We start from the raw sequence: 22,679 nt of genomic DNA, 5'->3' as shown, positions 1-22,679 counted from the left end.
CATTCATCTATCAATGGACAGACACTTGGGCTGCTTCCATAATTTGGCTATTGTAAATAATGCTGCAATAAACAGGAGTACATGTATCCCTTTGAATTAGTGTTTTTGTAGTTTTTGGGTAAATACACAGCAGTGTGATTGCTGGGTCATAGGGTAGTTCTATTTTTAACTTTTTGAAGAACCTCCATACTGTTTTCCACAGTGCCTGCACCAGGTTACATTCCCACCAACAGTGCATGTGGGTTCGTTTTTCTCCACACCCTCACCAACACCTGTTGCTGCTTGTGTTGTTGATTTTAGCCATTCTGACAGGTGTGAGGTGATATCTCATTGTAGCATTGATATGCATTTCCCTGATGGTAAGTGACAATAAACATCTTTTCAATGTGTTCGTTGGCCACACGAACTGGATGTCTTAACTGAAGAAATGTCTTTTCATGTCTTTTGCCCCTTTTTAATTGGATTATTTGGTTTTTGGGTGTTGAGTTGTCTAAGTTCTTTATATATTTTGGATCCTAACCCTTTATCAGGTGTGTCATTTGCAAATATCTTTTCCCATTCCATAGGTTGCCTTTTTGTTTTGTTGATTGTTTCCTTCACAGTGCAGAAGCTTTTTATTTGTATGTATCCTAAGAGTTTTTGCTTTTACTTCCCTTGCCTCAGGAGATATCTAGAAAAATGTTGCTATGGCCAAGGTCAAAGAGGTTACTACCTGTGTTCTCTTGTAGGATTTTTATGGTTTTAGGTCTCAATTTAGGTCTTTAATCCATCTTGAATTTATTTTTAATTTTCTTACTTTGCATGCTATATTATAGTAGTGGACTTTCTAGAAGAATTATATTCTTATAAAAATCTTTCTTTAAGGAACACTGATAAAGTTTTCACTCTCCTTTTTTTTTCTATGAAAAAATATATATTCACACACACATATACTATAAACACATAAGTAAATACACATACATATACACTATATGTATCAAATTGGGTGTATACATATGCATAATATATACATAAATTTAGTGAGGTATAATATATATCAATAAAATACACTCATTTAGGGCGCCTGGGTGGCTCAGTTGGTTAGGCGACTGCCTTCGGCTCAGGTCATGATCCCAGAGTCCCTGGATCGAGTCCCGCATCGGGCTCCCTGCTCGGCAGGGAGTCTGCTTCTCCCTCTGACCCTCCTCCCTCTCATGCTCTCTGTCTCTCATTCTCTCTCTCTCAAATAGATAAATAAAATCTTTAAAAAAAATACATTCATTTAAGCATAGAAGTTGGTAAATTTTGAAAAATGTATAGAATATTGTATCCATCACCATAGTCAAAATATACAATATTTCATCACCCCAAAAATTTCCTTTGTTCTCCTTTATACCTATTTCCACAATTTCATTCCAGATGAGGCAAATGAATATCTGCTCTCTGTTACTAGAGATTAATTTTTCCTGTTCTAGAATTGTATGGAGAAACACAGTATGCACATGTTTTTGCATATGTCTGCATTCACTCAACATAGAGTTTTTGAGATTTTTGCATGTTATTTTCTCTCTTGTTGAATAGTTATTTGGTTGAATGAATAGCACAGTTTGTTTATCTATTACCTACTGATAAACACCTTGGTTGTTTCCAATTTGGAGTTATTATGTGTAAAGCTTCTATGGGCATTCTTGTACAAATATTTATTTGTACATATATTCTCGTTTCTATTGGTAGATATCTAGGAGTAGAATTCTATCTTTCAGAAATTATTTATTTACATTTATAAGAAACACTCAAAGTAGTTCGATACTGCAAAGTGGTTTTCACATTTTATACCCCTTGCAATGTGTACTAATTTCAGTTGTTCCATATCTTTACCAAAAGTTGCTATTGCCAGTCTTTTTAGTTTTTAGCTTTTTATCTGTCTAGTGAGTATGTTGATAGTTCCTGTGGTTTTAATTTCCATTTCCCCAATAACTAATGTTGTTGAGAAATTTTTCATGTGCTTATTAGCTGTTTGTGTATTTTCTTTAGTGGACAGTTCAAATTTTTGGCCATTTTTAAAAACTGGGTTGTTTTCTTACTATGAATTGTTTGTATAATCTGGATAAAGTCTCTTGTTACAAATATATTTTGCAAATATTTTATCCTAATATGTCACTTATGGGCTTGTCCTTTTTTTTTTTTTCTTCACAGTGTCTTTTAAAAAGCAGCATTTTAAAAAATGTTTTATTAGATATAATTTATTAATGTTTTCCTTATGTTTGTTTCTTTTGGAACTATGTCTAAAAAAAGTTGTTTGCCACATGGTCACAAAGATTTCCTTTGATGTTTTCTTTTAGAACTTTTATAGTTATAGATTTTGTGTTTATGTCCATGTTCCATTTCAAATTAACTTATATATATATGTGGTAAAGTTTTAAGATTATTATTTTTTCTAAATATGGATGTCTAGTGTCAACCCCGTTTATGGAAAAGATTTTCCTTTATCCATTAAATTACTTTAATACTTTTGACAAAACTCAATTGACTTTTATGTACTCTCTATTTCTGGAATCTATACTATTTTATCATTCTACATACCTACACTTATGCCAATATATCACATATTTTTCCAGACTTATGTTTTCTTCTTTTCTTCTGGGACTCTGCTCACATGAATGCCATGTTTGTTATTTTTCCTGAGATATCTGTGGTTTGAAGTTCTATTCAATTTTTTTTCAGTTTACTTTCTCTTTGCTTTCAGATTGGACAATTCATTTAGATATGTCTTCTAGTTCACTGATAATTTCTCCAGTCATCTCCATTCTTTTATTAAGCCCATCCAGTGATGTTTTGTTGTTGCGCTTGTCATTACCATATTTTTCAGTTCAAAACTTTCTTTTGGTTCTATGTTATATCTTTTGTTTCTTTACCAAGGACTTCTATTTTCTTCATTTGTTTTCAAGATGATTTGCAATTGTTTGCTGGAGCACTTTTACGAAAGTTGCTTTTCTAGTCTGTTACAAGCTTCTATTAAAAAAAATACCACAGACTGAGTGGTTTACATAACAGAAATTTATTTTCTTATAGTTTTGGATGCTAGAAGTCCAAAATAGGCTGCCGTCATGGTCAGGTTCTGGTGAGAGTTCTCTTCTGGGCTAGCAGATGGCTGCTTTCTTACTGTGTCCTCACATGATGGGAAATGAGAGAGAGGAAAGAGAAAGAGAGAGAGAGCTTAAGCAAGTTCTCTGGTACTCTTACAAGGGCACTAATCCCTGCCCTCATGACCTCATCTAATTCTAATTACCTTCCAAAGGCCCTTATCTCAAAATATCATCACATTGGGGCTTAGGGACCAAGGTATGAATTTGGGGTAGGGGGAGACACATTCAGTCCATATATTGCTTTAAAATCCTTGTCAGACAATTCCAACATTTGTGCCGTCTCAGTGTTAGCAATCTTCTACTGCCTTTTCTCATTGAGACTGAGGTCATAGAGGTTCTTGCTATGATGTGTAATTTGGGATTTTATCCTATAAATTATGTGTATTACGTTATGAGACCCCAGCTCCTAAAATCTATTTAGCAGGCAGTCAACCTGTTTAGGCCACAAAAAAATGCACATTTTTGTGAACTGTAATTAAAATGTCAATTTGTTTTCAAAGCCTTTGCAGTGCTATTTTGCTCTGCTGCATTTGTGTGTTTCCCAGAGGTTAACCTGAATCCTCCCTTGTATTTCAGATCCATGCTCAGTTCTCAACTCTTGCTCTGTTGTTTCTTGTCAGTTTCATGCATGAGCCACTTAGGGTCCGCTCAGGAATTCATACACAGATTTTGCAAATTTCTTTCTGCAACTCCCTCCCTTCTGAACTCCTCCCCCAGCTCTATTGTTGGGGAGGAGGGAATGTGCATTACCTCCTTATTGCACAGTTGTGAAGAAAGACTGGGTGCTGTCCATAGTCTTTGAAGATGCAGGAAGGAAATACCACTGTATTGTTCCTCAAATCCTGAGACTCCTGGACAGTCTTCCTTTTCTGCAACTTTCAAAGTGTTTTGTCAGTTGTTTTAGAAAATTTGGCTCTATGGTTCTGTTTTGTTGTTGTAGTTTGTGAGATGAGTATGGTGGAATGTATTTATATTATATCTAGAATCAGAAGCCCCATTTTGATGCAGTGATTTGATGTCTTTAAAAGTTGGTAAATTTTTTCTGTTATTATTCCTTAACATATTCTCTGTCTCTCTCTCTCCTTTTTTTTTCTCTCCTCTACTTTGGTACCCCAATTACTCATGTTATTTCTTCTCACCATATTCACTATGTCTTTTATTTTCTCTTTTGCATTTCTCTGTCCTTTTTAAATTTTTCCTCTGACCTATTTCTACTTTATTCTCACTTCTTCTATGTCAAGTCCTCTGTTAAGCAAATCTATTGAGTTTTTAATTTCTAATATCGTATTTTCAGTTCTAGGATTTCTATTTGGTTCTTTCATTTTTTAAAAAAATAATTTCTGGTTCTATGCCAAAATTTTCAATCTTATCATTTATCACCTTAAACATCCTAAGCTACTTTAAAATTATTCCAGATAACTCTACTATCTTAAGTCCTTTTGAGTGTTTTTCTAGTGTTTATACTGTCTTTTTTTCTTGCATGTCTGATGATTTTTTATTGACTACTAGACAGTGTATGTGAACAAATTGTAAAGATAATTTGAGACTTAGAATAATATTATATTTCATCAGGTCGGATGCAAACTTGCTTCTTCAAGGTGTCTGGAGGTGCTGGTGACTCCATATGACATAGGTCTAATTTTAGGGGTTAATATGCATTGAGATGTTTTCAGCCATGCCAGAAGTTTCTATTTCCAGTTCACCCTTTCTTTAAAAATGTAGCCTTTCAGGGTCCTGTCCTAATGTGTGTAGATTTTCTCATGCCCCTTCCTATGGGCAGCCTTGAACTCCACATTTTAGATCCCCTGGTTTATGAGGATCTCAGGACCTCTTGGGTTCTCAGCAGTTCCTTGAAACTAACATGTGCTCCTAGAGCAAGCACAGGACTATATTCTCCTAACTCCTGTCCCCATCATCCTTTTTTCCTTGTTAACTTCTTGATACTTTTGAGCAAAGAAAACTCTTGCCTGTCACTTTTTGCTATCATGAACAGGTGTTTAATCTGAATCACCTAGTGTATTAGCCAGGGTTCTTCAGCGAAATAGAGGGAATAGAATAGAATAGAAGAATAGAATAGAATAGAATAGAATAGAATAGAATAGAATAGAATAGAATAATAGAATAGAATAGAAAGATAGAGAGAGAGAGAGGAAAGAGACCATTTTAGGAATCAACTCATGTGGTTATGCAAGCTGGAGAACAAGGAAAGCCAGTTGGTATAATTGAGTTTGAGACCAAAGACCTGAGAACATGGGAAGTTGATAGCCAGAATCTGAAGGCCTGAGACCAGGAGTTCTGATGTCAGAGGGCAGGAGAAGATCATCATCCCAGCTCAAGAAGAAAGAACAAAAATGCACCCTTCCTCCAATTTTTTTGTTCTGTTTGGTCCCTCAGTGGTTTGGATGATGCCTGACCTGGGGAGGGCAGAACTTCTTTACTCAGTCCACTGATTCAAATGCTAATCCCTTCTGGAAACCTCACAGACATGCCTAGAAATAATGTTTTACCAACTATCTGGGTATCCTTTGGCCCAGTCAAGTTAATACATAAAATGAACCATCACACCTAGCCTTGTTACTACCAGTGGTTAAAGGTGACACTGAGTATACTTATTTTGTCTACTTAGAAGACAGAGGGGGGTTTATCAAGAGAAACTATTTTAAGTTAATTTAAGCATCACACTATTAAAAAAGACCATCACATTTCTTGGCTTTTTCTCTTTATTAAGATAATAGATGATGGATCATTAAGATTTCTACTTTCTATTCCTTTTTTTTTTTTTTGAACATCTATTTTCAGTCACCACCTGCATTTTCACATCAGAAACAAAAGCAAAGTTCTCCTCATGTCTCCTACAGAAGATCTCAAATATTCTATTGTTATAAAATCCTTCCCTCATATTTGAAAGGTAGATGTCTCTTATTTTTAGACTATGTAAGTAAAGAAACCCCTCTACGAATTCCGGTGCCATGTGTTAAAATAGTCTACTTTCACCATTTCTTATGTTTGTTTCTCTCCCAAGTAAATTATCAGCTCTTGGAAGAGAAGGCATTGAGTCAAATGCTTTATCACCATTTCACCTGTTACATCGGCTCAAATTTAGAATAATCTCAACATATGCTGTCTGGCTCTCCAATGTAAACATTTGTATAAATCCTACTTAGAATTGTCAGCATTATTTTTTCTTTATCTCTTAAAACCTATTATAGCGCGCACACACACACACACACAAGGAAAGAATACATTTAAAATAAAATACACATCTGCAATGGTTGTATATATGGGTTCGCTAGGAGAAAACTTCGTTCTATAATCACAAAACAGAAAATCTAGGATCTGGTCATATGATTAAATTTATCAAAACGAAGACTCAGTTTTTGTTGAAAATTCTCTCAAGATTTCACTCACTTTTATTTTCTCAAAATATCACTTATACCCTGATGACTTCTACATATTTATCTATAGCCCCTGATTCTCATCTCCAATTTCTAATTATATACTAGATATAGCAGCACTGCCATTCTTCCTTCTACTTATCTCTCTTTTAGCATTAATTCACTTATTCTTTATGGTCCCCCATCCACCCAAACTGCTAGATGACTTATTTATCTCTACATAGTACTTGTGCTCGAGTCATTATTTGTGTTGTATTAATTAAATTGAATAAACTACCATGTTTAAAAAAAAAACTGCAGAGAAGATTCTATAATATATATATTCTATATGTATTTAAGTCAGACCTTAATTCCTCATATTTCAGCTTTAGCACAACTTCTTTTCTTTTGGTCTAAATGAGAAAAGAGGAAACATTCACTGTCTCCATCTGTATACCATCTCTTCCAGAACATAAAAATTTATTAAGTACCCTTTCTTCTTTACTTCTTCCTGGCTTCCCTGGTTTTCCTTTATGACCTACTTTCCAAACTTTTAATCACTTCCATTACCTTCTCATAGGCATTTTCTAAATTATTCACATCTCTATATCTGCAATAAACTATAGGTTCACAAAGTGGAAAAATACTCCAATTGCTTTTGAAAAAATCCAGTTGGTTAAAGCAGTTAGTGGAAGAGTAAGAAGACTCCGAGTTGAGGTTAAATTTAGGGAAATTTATAAAGCTTTACTCGCATACCTTGGTCTCATAAACAGATCGGTCAAAAGTTCCAAAACATTTATCCAGAGTCCCTTTTTCCTGCAAATCTACCACTGAAGCCATGCTGGTAAATGCTAATGGACTTGCCAGTGGCCCCTTTATTTATCAGTCAAGGTCCACATGAAAGGCATAACCTTGGTCCTGAAATTATGACATTCAGCTCATGATCAATATTAGTTGAACATAATGGTATTCATGGGTGAAGCTACTACATAAATATTATCATTACTATAAGTAAGTTAATATCATAGAAGAATAAGGTTATTTGCTTGAGGCCCTAATACAAAAAATGATAAATGAGGGAAGTTGGTGAGAAAAGCATTTTTCTTGGCCTGTGGTCAAAAAACAAAGCTTTAAACAATTGCAGGGAACTTTCTCGAGATGTGTGCTGGGAAGCAAATTCATCTAAATATAAATCAAAGGAGTTCTCTTTATTGTAATTCAAGGATGCCACAATATAGGAAGCAAGCAAGATTGCCAGAGGAAGAAACAAATATTTCCTTCCCAATAGAGAGATCTTTGTAGAGCATGGTTTTTCACTTCTATCCTTCTAATTCTTTGATGTCTACAGAGAAGCTTGTCATAGCCTACAGGGAGGCATTGTGGGGCTCTGGCTCAGAAGTCGGTGAGAACACTGCCTGTAGAGTCCCATACCACTGAGTTATCGCTTCACCATCACTTCTGTGCAATTTGAGTTACTTATTCTATTTGTGACTTAGTTTACTTCTTTCTAAGATGAATATAGTAATAGTAGGGAACACCACATCATATTGAGTGGTTAACACGGTACTTAGCCCAGAGCAAATATTAAGTAAATATTATCTTTGTCATTAGTGTTGTTATTAGATATTTTTCAAAATCCATTCCCATAGTACATACAGCTTTCTGGTTGGCCCTACCTTATTTTATTAACTCATTACCAGTCACTCATCATTGTTTGAGCTGGTCTGGGAAACTATAGACATGTCCCCTATCATGGTGAGCTTTTCATTATGTACTTGCATATATAGGCTCTTTCCACACATTTGGTCTGATAAATTTTCATTCCTTATTTCTGATGCAGTTCCAACTTTACTTCATTTCTTTCCTCAATCATGACTAGATAGATTTAAGTTCTCTTTGTTTTCTGTTATTCTAGGTCTTTATTTATCTATTTATTTTTTACAGTGATACCTCTTACATTCTTTGCATGACTTTTCCCTAGCTAAAATGTAAATTCCTCAAAGACAGGGACCATGTGCTCTTTATTATTGGGTTTCCCAGAACCTAACACTCTGCCAGACACATAGAAAGCACTTAGTAAGAGTTTAACGCATGAATGAATTATATATAATACAACATGGCAAAGCTAAAGTATAAAATAATAGGAGAATTAGAAATATAAAACAATTAAATAATTAAGAATCAATAAAATAGAAAAAAATTCAATGATAAGGGTTAATTTTTATTTACTGCCAAGAAAGATCTCTAAGATATTAAAAACCATATTGCCATATCAAAAATAATTACATTTTAAAATTAAACATGATACCAAGCATTTATATTATAGTCCAAATTATAAACAAATATAAAAATACAAGAGAGTAGAACCCCAATATGATAGGAACTCAATATGCCTATGGTGACAGAATTAGAACTGAGTTATATTTTATGTTTTTCTATAGTCTAAAATACATAAGAAAACATTTATTATTATTATGTGTAGAAAAGGCCAATACGCCTTTTTATCTTTTGATAACGCTATACAATAAGAAATGCATTAGGACCCACTTAAGCCCTATCTATATTCAGAAATTATCAACTAGTTAAAATATCATGTGAATAATTAGAGGTTCAAATTCTTTTCAGGTTAATGTTTTCCAAACATAGAAAAAATGTATACATACATCTCTTAAAAACTGTACATTGTCCTGTCTATGATCTCTTTCCTTATATCATAGTGTGTGCTACAAAACCCAGCTGCTCACCCTATAAACATGCACATTTAACGGGCAAGGGGCCTGGGAAGACAGATACAGCACAAAGTCATCTTCTGAACAGGAAAACAACATAATTCAAAAAGCCTTATCTTCTTTGCATCATTAAATTGAATTTTTAATCCATAAGGAAAATTGCAAGTCATAGTCCTTTTTGTGTAAGGATAAAAAGGCTGGAACTCAGAGGAGGGAAGGAGATGTGCACCAAGTCACACAGCTAGTTAGTGCCTCAGTTAAGACTAGCTTCACAATCCATGACTTTTTCCAATTATGCAACCTCATAAAATTATAGAAATAAAGAGGGATGTTAGAAAGCTTTCTCTACAACCATCTCATTTCACAAAGGGTTAATTGGGAACTTAGTGCAAACCAGTATTTTCCTCTAGATCAGAGAGCTTTCTAGAACTTGCCTGGAATGAGCAGCCAGGACTCCTGTATCCCAGTCAGTACATTTTTCCTGCAAAAGCAAGAAGTTAGTCTAACTCTTACCTACGTCACAGTTATGACCGGCAGTATTGGAGTAAAACTTGATCCAATACTTACATATTATTGAAATATCAATTGAGGCAGAACTTTGTCCTGCCAGGGAAGAAAAATAACTATCTGTCAAGAATAAGAGCACATCATTTCTTAATTGTGTTCAATCTTGTTTTCAGAATTTCTCTGGGATTTTTAGCCATTTTACTCATTTAAACATTAGCAAGGAAGTACAAAGTTCCTGGAAGAAGGTCTAGCCTGTGTGGATAAGCCTGGATTTCCATAAAAACACAGTAAGATGTGCCCTGCAGTGCAGTGGAAAGTAAATGATATAAAAGATGAAGGACCTGGATTCTAGTTATATTTCTGTCCCAATTAGCTCAGGTATCTAGAGCAAGTTCTTTTATGATTCCGATATCAATCTCTTCATTTGTTCATTTAAGGAATTCATAGGAATTTATCACTTTTTTTTTTTAACCCCCTGGGTAAGTCCTCAAACTTTCCCACTGGAACTCTTTCTAACAGGCTGTCCAGATGTTTACCAAAGACCTTTGAATCTTAAGCAAGTGATACAAAGATAGAGCGTAAGGTTGGAAACCAAACACATCAAGGAGGCAGTGGTCAATGAAGATCCAGCCTGTAGTGGGTATAGTTCCTGCCTAATATATGGGGGCCCTTGTCTTTGCCATATTCCAATGCCCTGTCTGTGCTGAGAACCCTGAATATATAACCAGAAAGCTTTCTTCCAGCTTCAGACACAAACTAGTTAGGATGGATCATTATTATGATATATAATGGGGTATTTATAATTGAGGAGAAATTTTGGAATAATCAATCAGCTTCACAAAGAAAAGAGTATTCAATAAATTAATGCCTATCAATTCAAAGCCAAACTCTTTTTTGTTAAATGTTAACTGTGTTTTGTTGGAAAGATATGAAAAACATAGAATTTGATTTTAGAATCTACTCCTCTGTTTATATCATCAATTGTCTCTGCCATCATTCACATGAAAAACCTTTGCTCTTAGGAACAGACTAACTTCAGATCATGTCTCTGACCTGCTAAACACTCTGCCAATTGCTTTCCAGTGCAATCAGAATAGAGCCTTCCTTTGGTCATGCACTCCCTCTAAGATCTGGGCGTTGCCAGTCTACAGCTCAAATTTTACAACTCTCCACCTCAATGTTCATTATGCTCCAAGCTCACAGGTCTTTTGGTTCCTTAAGCACACCAAGCCCCTTACTACATTAGAAACTTCATGCTAGCACCCTTTGCCCAGAACGCTGTTCCCCCAAATCTTTGCCTAGCTGACTCCAGTCATTCAGGTTTATGTACAAATATCACATTCTAAAGGAATCATCCCTTGTTTATACCATTAAGTTAACATGCCCTCCCTATTACTGAACCTCTATCACATCATCCTTGTTAATTTTCTCTACACTTCTTATTAGCAAATTACAGTTATTTGAATTATATATTTATTCACTTAATTACATGTTTGCTTTCCTCTCAACACACAGTGAGCTCCTTGAGGGCAAGGCCTTATCTCTCTTGCTCATCTGAATATCTTTAGGACCTACAGCAGAGTCTTTCACCGAGTAGAAGCTAGATAATTAGCACTGGATGAATGAATGAATGAATGCTATTCATATAGATTTGTTAACCAGAAATGCAAAATAGAATGCATTAATACTCTTTTACTTGAGTCTTTTTCAAATGTACTAAATATTTACCATCAATAAAGCCTGTGGCTCCAGAACCAGGAATTAATGTATGTGACATTATCTATGCTGTCAATGGTTTGAAAGTCATAAATCTCTTGATCCACTTACCAAAACAAATGACTAGAAGTAACAAATGATAGAGGATGAGGGCAGGAAGGAAAACTCAGAGTTCTCCTTAGTCCTCTTTTCTAGCTTATTACTACTTCCATTGACCTTTCTTCTGAACTTATGGCCACAGTATCAGGTTTTGTTTATTTTTCTGTTTCTTGCTGAATTCTGTCTAACATCCTTTTTCTTTCTGCAGTATGCCAAACAACTAATTCTGAATTATTTTTTCCACCCTGTAGCTTGCTGTTTTGCATCACGAAAGGAGGCTTAGCTGAATACTACAATCAAAGGACTACTCACATAATTAGAAAAAAGCACTGCTTTCTTCATTAAAAAAAAAGAGAGAGAATAAATTTTCTGTCATTCTTTGCTTGCACACATGTCTTATCCCCTGATGCTCAGCAAAGCTGAATTTTCAAATTTGTAACACTTCTTCAGGTCTCTGGGTTTGATTAATAATAATTGTCAGTCCATTAAAATGGATTATGATGATTCCCAAGGAATTGGTTGTTAACATAATTAACAGCTGGCTTTACTTTCAAGACATTAATCAAAAGAGCAAGTTGCTGGAAATGACCAGGTTCTCACAAATGTTGCTAATTAACAAAGGCATTGAAGTTGTGTGACAATGATTCCTGATGCTGTTATCTGCATGATTGTATCAGTTTTAAATGCCCCCAATGAGATATGTTTTCTCAAGTGTTATTAAGCCAACAGACGTTTGAATGAATTTAATTTAAAAGAAACAGACTATATTTTGATGTTTACTTTTGGACAGAATGGAGTGTAAAAAAAATTTGCCGAATGGCCACAATACACTAATATGTAATATTTTCCACTCATAAATGGTGAACAAATTTCATATATACTAAGTATCCTGGTATTGCTCCAATGTAGCCTAACTATCTCTATCATAAAAATAATACTTCTTGGAGATGCAGGATACACGTTACCATTATCTGCTCACATCACATATTATTATATCTTTATATGATGAAAGCAATACATGAAATAAATTAAGGAAGGAGAAAAAAAGTACAAAGAAAATTTAAAACAATCACCCTTATTCCTACCAAGAAAGTGAAACCACTCTTGATGTTTTGGAGTATTTGCTTCCAGTATCTTCATGGTCCTAAACTATTCTGTTTATGTTGTTATAATTTGTATGCAATATTGTATCCTGCTTTTTTTCATAACACTGTCACATGACTTCTCTGTTAGAGAATTAATAAGATAACATTTTAATTGGCACATTTATTCCATTAAAAAGATATTTTACATTTTACTTAACAATTCCCATAGGGTTAGAGTCATAAATTTCACTTTTAAATACAACACTGTAATGAGTTTCAGTGATGCTTTTGTTTCTAGATCAGAAATCAGGATTACTTACTTCTATCCCTGGTAGAGTTGCCAGATTTAACAAATAAAAATAAGAAACACCCAGTTAAATTTGAATTTCATATAAATAATGATTTTTTTTAAAAAATATAACTATGTCCCATGAAATATTTAAAATTTACTAAAAATGCATAGGTCATACTTAGACTAAAAAAATTTTATTGTTTAATTGAAATTCAAATATATTGGGGCATCCTGTATTTTCCCTGGCAACTGTCAATCAAGATTTTTCTTACAAATTGTGGTAGGCCAAATAATGGCCCCTCAAAATGTCCATATTCTAATCCCCAGAACCTGTAAGGTTACATGGCAAAGGAGACTAATGTTACAGATGGAATTCAGATTGCTAATCAGCTGATGTTGATATGGGGAGACTATCCAGCTGGGCTCAAGGTAATCACAAGTGTCCTTATAAATGAAAGATGGACTAGAGGGGAGCCTGGGCGGCTCAGCCAGTTAAGCATCTGCCTTCGGCTCATGACCTGAGGTCATGGGTCAGGGTCCTGGGATCGAGCCCCACGTCGGGCTCCCCGCTTAGCAGGGAGTCTGCTTCTCCCTCTCCCTCTGCCTCTGCCTGCCGCTCTGCTTACTTGTGCTCTCTCTCTGTCTCTCTGTCAAATAAATAAATAAAATCTTAAAAAAAAAAGAGAGAGAGAAAGATGGATAGCGAGAGAACCAGAGAGATGGAAGTGTAAGCAATTTGGCTCAACATTGCTAGTGTTGACGGTGAAGGAAAGAGCCATGAGATAAGGAAAGTGGGCTCTAGAAACTGGAAAAAGCAAGAAAATGTATTCTTGCATAGAGCCTCCAGTAAGGAATTCAACCCCTCAGACATCTTGATTTTAGCCCAGTGAGGACTTGTTGGGCTTCTGACCTCCAGAACTATAAGGTAATAAGTTTGTGTTGTTTTTCAGACATGAAATTGTGGTTTGTTTTTTTGCTTTTTTGTTTTTTTATGGAAGCTATAGGAAAGTAATACCCGTGTTTTCATGAAGACTTTGGTGGCCATTGAGCAATAGGTAGGCTGAATCCATTTATTCTCATATTGTGATAATTTAATGAAAGAGTTTCAAAAATCTGAACCAAGACCTAGAAAATACCCTTCAAGGAAGATCAAGAGGCCAGACACCTTCCTACTACCACTCTCAGTTCTTTCGTATTGTAGCCAACCTGGGAACACTACATGGAGCGCTTTAGATCTTGGAAGGCTGACATTGTTTTGTTCTTTTGTTAGTGATTGCATGTGAATAGCTTGAGAAGCAAAGAGACTTTAATTCAAGCAATCAGCATCTTATAGCATTAGTCATGAAATGAACTCAAATCAAAAGGTTCCACTTGGGAGTCAAGCTACAGAGTAAATCAAAGACAGCTGAGATAAGCAAATGTTCCTCATAACAAATTTTCTCAGTCTGAGTTGATGGTGGGGCCAATCCTCAGTACAAATGTGCAGGTATTCAATATGAAAACCTAATTGTTAAATTCACCAAATTTACATATATTTATTGTTACTGGAGGAAGGTAAGCTGATGTTGCTTTGCTACGTGTCTGTGAAACACAAAGGGGAAAATGCATTGAACGTTGTAGTCATTTTGCTTTTCTGGGAATGCCTCCCGGTTCACAAGTTTGTAATTAGGGGAGGGAGGATTTTATAGGCCATTTAAAATGTGCATGTTTCGCAGAGAACTTCGCATCACATCAAACTTAGAGACATCATGGTTAAGACAGAGCCCTCAAACTTAAGAAGTTCAAAGCCTATAGTGGAGAGAGGCTCGTAAACAAATAATAGCTACACAATGTGATAAATACAGAGGAATGCACAGGAAGTGGGGGAGCCCTCAGGAGGCAGCAAGCAATGCCCAGAGGTCCCCAAGAGAAGATAAAGCTTAACATGCCAGTGAAGGATGAGCAGGGATTTTTCAGGCATTCCTACAGCCTATGTTAAGAAGCAGTACGGGTTTTGTGCTGAGGAAGTGGAGAAGAGTTTTTTTTTTCTTTTAATAGAAGACTGAATAAATGAGTTAATGTGGTCCTGTGTCTATGTACCTGGTTTACGAGTCATTTATATCTTGTATATATCACAGTTCCTTAAAATGGGTTTGATTCTCTTCATATCTTTCATTCTTTTGTACCTACTCTTTGTTGAGCGTTTCAGGCCAGTGTATTACATAATTCATTTCAGGCTCAGGATAGCCCTACAGGTTTAACTGCCTCATAGATTCCGGTATCTGGCTTGGAACACAGGGTAGCATCTGGTGCTTTTTACTGAGCTGGGGAACACAGGGGGTGGACTGAGCTTCATGAAGAATATGATCTACGTTTGGCAAATATTGAATGTGAGGGTTCTATTAAACTATAGTTAGTGTCTAAAGGGCTACTTTATGTATGTGTCTGGATCTTTGAAGTCAGGTTTGGGCAGGAAATATTGACTTGGGAATTGTTGGGAATATGTGGCAATTAAAACCCAGAGAAGGCCTACGATGGTCTAGAGAAAGAACATCAAGAGAAGAGTTCCAAAGAGAGCACCAATGGGGGAACAACAACATTTAAGAGAGACACAGGTACTAAAGGTGAATAGTAATCAAGAGAGGAAGAATCATCAGAGAGGTAGGTAGAAAACCAAGTCAGAATGATGGTTTAACCAGCATGGCAGAAAATCTCTTTATTTTAGGCGATACAGAGCAATATCTGAACAGTATCTATTGGATTTTGCAACAAGGTTATCATTGTAGTGATTTTGCTAAAAACAAATTCAGAGTTGTGTGGTGGAAACAGAGGCAGACTGAAATACGACTGGTTAATGGAAAGTAAAGAAATAGATTGAGGGCATACAACTTAATAAGGAGTTAGTGAAAAAGAAGACAGAGGACAAGAGAAAAAGAATGAGACATGGTATCTGGATGAGGACATGGTATTGGAAAATGTAATTTGTCTTGTTTTTAACAAGAGAAGCTTGGGTATATTTATATAATGGAAATAAATCAGCAGAGTGTGCATATACAGTCAGGACTTTTCTGGTTGCAAGTGACAATGACCCATATCAAATAACTTTAGGAAGAAAATTTAAATACTAACTCAAACTGTGACATCTGAGGTTGGGGCTGAGTCTAGGGATCCAAACAATATTGTTTCACGTTCCATAAAAATAAGAGAAATTCTCTCAGCATCAGCATGTACAGTCTTAGAGAAAGACCTTGTCTGACCAGACAGTACCCACCTGTCCATCCATGGGCCACTAGCTATGACTAGAGGATGGTGAAATATAATTGACTAAGCCTGCCACATGTACCGCTATAGGGTCAGGCTGGCACTATGACTTGGAACCCTCTGGGAACAGTTAAGAGTTGGTGAAGGAATTGTCGTCAGTACAATGGCTGATGTTCCCAGGAGGAGGGAAAGTGGGAGGCTTGGCAGCAAAATATAATAGATCTCCAGCCCAGAAATCAAAGATACAGGTCAGGGAAGTACTAAATCAATAGAGGAAGACCTCAATCAGCTTTAGACCTGAACCAGCACATCCCTGTCTTGTCACTTCAAACAGGTTTCCCTTTCTGTCCCACTTCCCTGGTTCCCCAAATAACTTTCTGTCCCTCCATTGTCTTTTATCTTCTTCCTGAGACCAATCATTCTCTAACTTTATCCAACCTATCAACTTGCTTACTTGTGACTAGGCAAGCTTTCTTGCCTTTCAAATACAAAGTCCCTGATGTCAGGGGCCCTATTTATCTTATGTAGTATTCTAACTCTGCCACTGAAAACCTGAAATAACACCTAGCACATACTCAGCACTCAATTATTTGTTGAGTTAAAGAAGAGATGGGGAAGGAGAGGGGAAAAGAGGGAGGGAGGGACTGAGGAAGAGTGGGAGAATACTATTTGAATATACACAACAGCTTTTGGCCATAGTAACTATAGACCAATGTGTGTGTGATTTTTTTTTTTAATGACAAGTAGGATATCATAATCATGTGTGTGTGTGTATATGTGTGTGTGTACACCTGGACTATTTTTTCACTTAAAACCCATCCTTGCCTCTGGGTCATCAGATATAAAATATCAGAGATGATGATCTAAAAAAGAAAGATATTTGTGCTGAGCAGGCAGCACATTAATGGACTTTGCTGCTGCTTGTTGGCTTAGTTTTGCTGCGTGGGGCCACACTCAAAGATGTGGAAACTCCACAAAGATTAAGAATATGCCCGAAAATCCCACCACAGGCACATATATGAAACATCTAGGTATAATTAACGGAAAGTTTCTATAAAGTTAAGCTATTGTTTGTATGAGGAAACCTTTCAGAATTTCTTGAATCAGAATGTTCCCCAAATATCTCCACAGTGAAACAGAATAAAATTGCCTTTCAATGAAAGCTTTGGCAACTGGATACTCTCTTGTGTCCAAGTCAGCAGTGAGCTGTAAGTTTAACACATGTGGAAACAATACGTTAGGTGAACTTGCAAAAAGACATTTGACAGCTATACTCTTTGAATATCTTATAAGAGAAACTCTTCTAAAAAGAGAAAATAAAAACCCACAATTGTCTGGTTTCACTTAGTTCTCTTGGAGACGTTTTGTTAATATAGGTCATACACAAACATACATACAAAAGCTTTTCATGATGAACATCACTGATGCTTCTTCATCTTACAGGATTATGTGTGTGCATGTGTGTATATGTCACATGGACATACCTACAGAGTTTCTGGTATTTCAGAAAAATTCCTGAAATATGGTTTTGTCAGATAACGCAGTAGTACCAGGATTCATTTTAAAAGAGATTAAGATTGCAAGCCATCTAGTAATCTTGTATATGTTTCAGCGGTAAATATGGAGGAAACAAAAAAATTTTTAATACACAGATTTTCATGCTATATAATACATATAGACCAAAGTGAATGTTTTTTATTCAAGGTGAATGCTTTAATGTTCATAGGATATAAATAGAATATGAATGCTATACTAGTCCAAATCAAGGAAGAATTATTTTCCTGTCTATAATGAGTAAAGATAGATGGAAAACTCAAATTCTCACTCTTGAATGTCCACGAAGTGCATTATAACAATTGGGGTGGAAAGTAAGGGGAGGTAAGGAAGGATATACTAGAGTATTAAAGTCCCAAAAGAATGCTAAGCCAGTCTATCTTTTCTTAAGTTTTTACAGAAGTTAGAAGGAGCCTACCACTGTGGCATTAACTTGTCCATTCAATTATTCATTCATTTGTTTGTTAAATTTGCATTGAGATCTGGTACCAGGCACTTTGCTACTTGCTTGATTTAAGATGATGAAAAGTCTCAGTTTCCATCTTCAGGGAGCCATGTTTTGTTTCACTTGGGGTTAAGCAGTCAGGCTATCGATGACCTATTTACAGTATACAAGATGACTCCCGCTCAGTACATCCTGAGGTCTGGCCAAGAGGGTCTTTTCCTTGTGTCCTTTTCTTTGGAGCTCCCAACATATCACTAACAGAAAAAAAAGTAAGTACATTTATTAAAGAACTCATGGATGCTTCTGTGACTTGGGGTCCAGTACTCAGCATATTGAAACACAATCCAGAAACCCTAAACATCTGCTGTCATGACCGACCCCACTGAGGCCCTAGAGAAATATTTCTTCACTCCTCTGCCCCTATGTCATTCAAATGAAAGACAACCGCATCTGAATTCTGTAAAGACTGTAGTTGTCATGCCTCTGATGTCTGAGGTGAACACTGCTTTTGATTTCAGGGAAGACTTGACTGTGCAGTGCTTAAATAAGAGCAGAGACAAGTTAACTGGTCAAATTCTGATCTGAGATAGCATGGATAGAATATATTCTTGCACATCAAAATGTCAATCGTTTGTATATCCCAAAGGTCCAATATGTATTTCATGGATACGTAGATATACATACATAATACATAAGTGTTACATATTTATAATTATAATATAAAATATATAGTAACTAATATAGTAACTAATTTAAAATTAAAATCAGAATTTCAGCTTTGTTTATTTTAAAATTTGCTATTAATTTCTGTATTTAGCCTTTTAATTTTTTTTTTTAGAATTTCAGAAAAGTTGTTTTTGAAAAGCATAAAATTAAATTTTCTGTTTTTATAGCTAAGTTTTACTTTTAGTGAATATATATTCGGATTGTCAACATCTTAGATACAGTTCCATTTTACTTTCATTTTTTAGATACCTATAATTGTACACACATTATATGAAGTTGTTTATAGCAACACACTGATTTTACTGCAATAAAAATATAGGACTTTGTATATATTTCCACTGCTTTTTGCTTTTCTTCCAGATACCTCCAGAACATCAATAAAATATTTACATACTTGTGATAATATATTAATTTTTCATATTTTCCTAAATTTTAGTTCTATAAAAACAATAACCTTAAGCATATCAAAGTAAGAAAGTAGATATTTCTGTTATTGCTTTTAAAATGATATTGAGTCAATCAGAGAACGACAGTTATCATATGATCTCACTGGTATGTGGCATTTAAGAAACAAGGCAGAGGATCATAGGGGAAGAGAGGAAAAAATGAAACAAGACAAAACCAGAGAGGGAGACAAACCATAAGAGACTCTTAATCTCAGGAAACAACCTGAGGGTTGCTGGAGGGGAGGGGGGTCAGAGGAATGGGGTGGCTGGATGATGGACACTGGGGAGCATATGTGTTGTGGTGAGTGTTATGTATTGTGTAAGTCTGATGAATCACAGACCTGTACCCCTGAAATAAATAATATATTATATGTTAATTAAAAAACTATACAAAAAAATAAAGTGCAGATAGTAATAAAAAAAACAAAGTGATATTGAGATAGTCATTAATTTGTATCTTTGTCCCAAGCCATGCAAATGTTACACACTGGCCTGTTCAGATTCCTCTGTTAATTTAATGAATACCCAAGGCAATATCTTATGGCCATGTATTATGCCACAGAGGATCTATAATGAGAAGTAAAATAAATAGGGACCTCTCCTGCAAAGTGGTTATCATTTTGTAAGAAACAGGGGTAATTAATCAGGCTATGGACAGCGGTGCAATGTTGTGATATGGGGAGAACAATACATCGCTTGCACTCCAGGACCACAGCAGGGTGCATGCTGGGAGAAGGTGGAGGGAAGGCTTTCTAGAGTAAAATGTGACATGGAGGCTGAAGGACAAGTTCAGAGAGCTAAGGAAGGAGAGGAGGTGAAACTATAGTCTTTAGATGGCAGGGATATCATGGCAGAGCCCTGGATGCAAGAAAAGGTGAACTCTTTCTAGAAGAGAAAATCAAAAAATATTCATTTATTTTTAGGTGTATAATAATACCTGTTCAACTTTTGTCCCACTCTGTACCATCACTATGATTTGGTAGGAAAAGATGAAAATCTCAAAGAGTAATATTCCTAATGAAAACAATATCAATAGTACTTGCTAACTCCTATGTGGTACTTATTAAATGCCAGGGCTTTATACATGAACGTTTTTCATACCCTAACATATTTAATCCTTATAACAACTCTAAGAGGGAGGGCCTGTTATTATTACCTTTTTAGTAGCTGAGAAACCAAGTCACAAAATGATTGTCACTTGTTTAAGATTCTTTGGCTAGTAAGTTGCAAAGTCAGGATTTAGAACTAGGCAGTCTGGTTCCAAATAATGTATATATAACATATAAGTTTAATATTTTTATTATTGAGAGGACATATATCAGACCCGTGCTAAGTACTTTACATTCCTTATCTTTTTATCCTTCACTATTAACAATTGTTTTCACCTTTCTGCAGATAACGTTAAGCCTTGGAGAGATTAAGTAATTTATCCACAATCACACAGTTCGGAGGTCATATAGCTGGGAATCAAAGCCACTTACTCTGATCATAGCTAGGCTAAGCTTTCATCTAAGGGAAAACAGTTTGTAAGTATTCTTTGGAATAGGATTGTATAGAATTATAGAGGTTTCTCAGAAAATTCTCAAAGGACTTCCAATTTTATAATGTGGCATTTTTCTTGATTTTTTTTTCCTAAAAATGGAAAGATGATTTCAAAACAAAATAACTCATAAAAGGAATTATACTCTGGTTTTTCTTCTTTACTCCATAATCCAGAATTAAGAGGCAAAATCAAGCCTAATGACACATTTTCTTAAGGAATGGTGAAACTGTAGTTTTTCTCCCTTTGAATGTGGCCACCATATGTTTTATTTTTAATGACAATGTTTCTTTCAGCTACTTCAATGAAGTCCTGATAGAAAAATCTCAGTGATTTTAAATCTCTTTATTATAAAATGTAGATAAACCACAATTGGTTCAGGTCTTTCGCTTCCCATATTTCGTTTTAGTTTTCTCATTTGAATCTGGGTCTCTTTTTCATTTCCCATAAGCATGGATACAGACTGTTCTGAGTTCTGTAGAAAAGTAACAAAACCTATTTTAACACGTTTTTGGTCAAGGCGCTGAATTAATGAAGCTTGGTGTCTTTAGGGCCAAGTCTTAGCACATATCCCATTGTTCCCTCAGAACTGGGCTTTTTTGGCTGAAGGAAATCATACACTAAAAACAGCCCCCCTACTGTTATGAAATTTATAAGGCCCCACCTAATCTAATTTTTCTTTGCCTCTGTCAAATCTGGGTTGAATTAGACTGGATGATCCAAAATTGTTCCAGCAGGATTACAGTTACAGACACAGAAAAATACCCGTTGTGATTTTATATTCTATTATAGCTCATTTACAATTAACAGATGCATTGTTAGATGCAAAATAAAGAACAGTTGAACACTTATTCATTATCAGAGCCACCATGAAAAGCGAACATTGAGCTCTCTTTGTAGGTCAAGTATTATCACAGGTGATTTAAATCTACCACCTTCTTTTAATATTCCCAAACTACACTACATAAAGTGTTATCTCATTATCACTAATGAGGGGGAAGTCCCTGAAAGATTTTAAGAAATGTTCAAGGTTTACCTATCTACAAAGTGACTGTTGTATGGTTAGAAATGAAAAAGTCCAAAGTCTGAGCTATCAGATTTGATGAAAAACGTTTCTGATATTTGTAACCACTTTTTCTGTAAGTGTTACAGAGACAATATAAGCATTTTCATTTTTGGAACTGTCTGTTCCACCCATCAATCTTCCACAGATTGACTATTTTGCTAATACAAGAATTTTTTTTTAAACTTGAGGCATGTAAAATAAGAGTAAAAATGAAATTGTAGGTGCTATCATATCCAGCAATAGGTAGACATCCAAAAACATTTTCAAACAAATCAGCTGTTAAATGTGATATCATTAGATCCTGACTAATTTTCCAGTACTTTGACAAATTCAGCATCTAATACTTGCTTGTTATAAACTACATTTATCCTTTTACTGTATAGGGTACTGAAATCCATGAAGCCGTATTTTATAAAATTGTTAATGTTGGTGTTTGCAAATATTTTCTCAAATTTCTAAAAAAAAAAAGTATACATTTTAGAAATTGGAAACCAGAAAAAGAATTGATTTCTACAAATTTCTAGAAAAAAAATGCTAACAAGATGGTTTGTGAGGACTCATAAATAAAAGAGGATCACAGGAAGTCAAAATACCTTTTTGAAAAATAAACAATATAAATGATCCTTATCATTTTGATAATATTAATGGATTATTCAGTCAATGATTCTCTCATCTCTACTTGCTCTTTTTCTTTCACAATGGTCTCACTCTGAGGTCAGCCTAGTATTCAACTTT

The sequence above is a fragment of the Mirounga angustirostris genome, unplaced genomic scaffold (genome assembly GCF_029215605.1).
Source record: "Mirounga angustirostris isolate CCGP_5_RB_7025 unplaced genomic scaffold, mMirAng1.0.hap1 SCAF_2, whole genome shotgun sequence".
Classification (NCBI taxonomy): domain Eukaryota; kingdom Metazoa; phylum Chordata; class Mammalia; order Carnivora; family Phocidae; genus Mirounga; species Mirounga angustirostris.
This window is presented reverse-complemented; position numbering follows the sequence as displayed.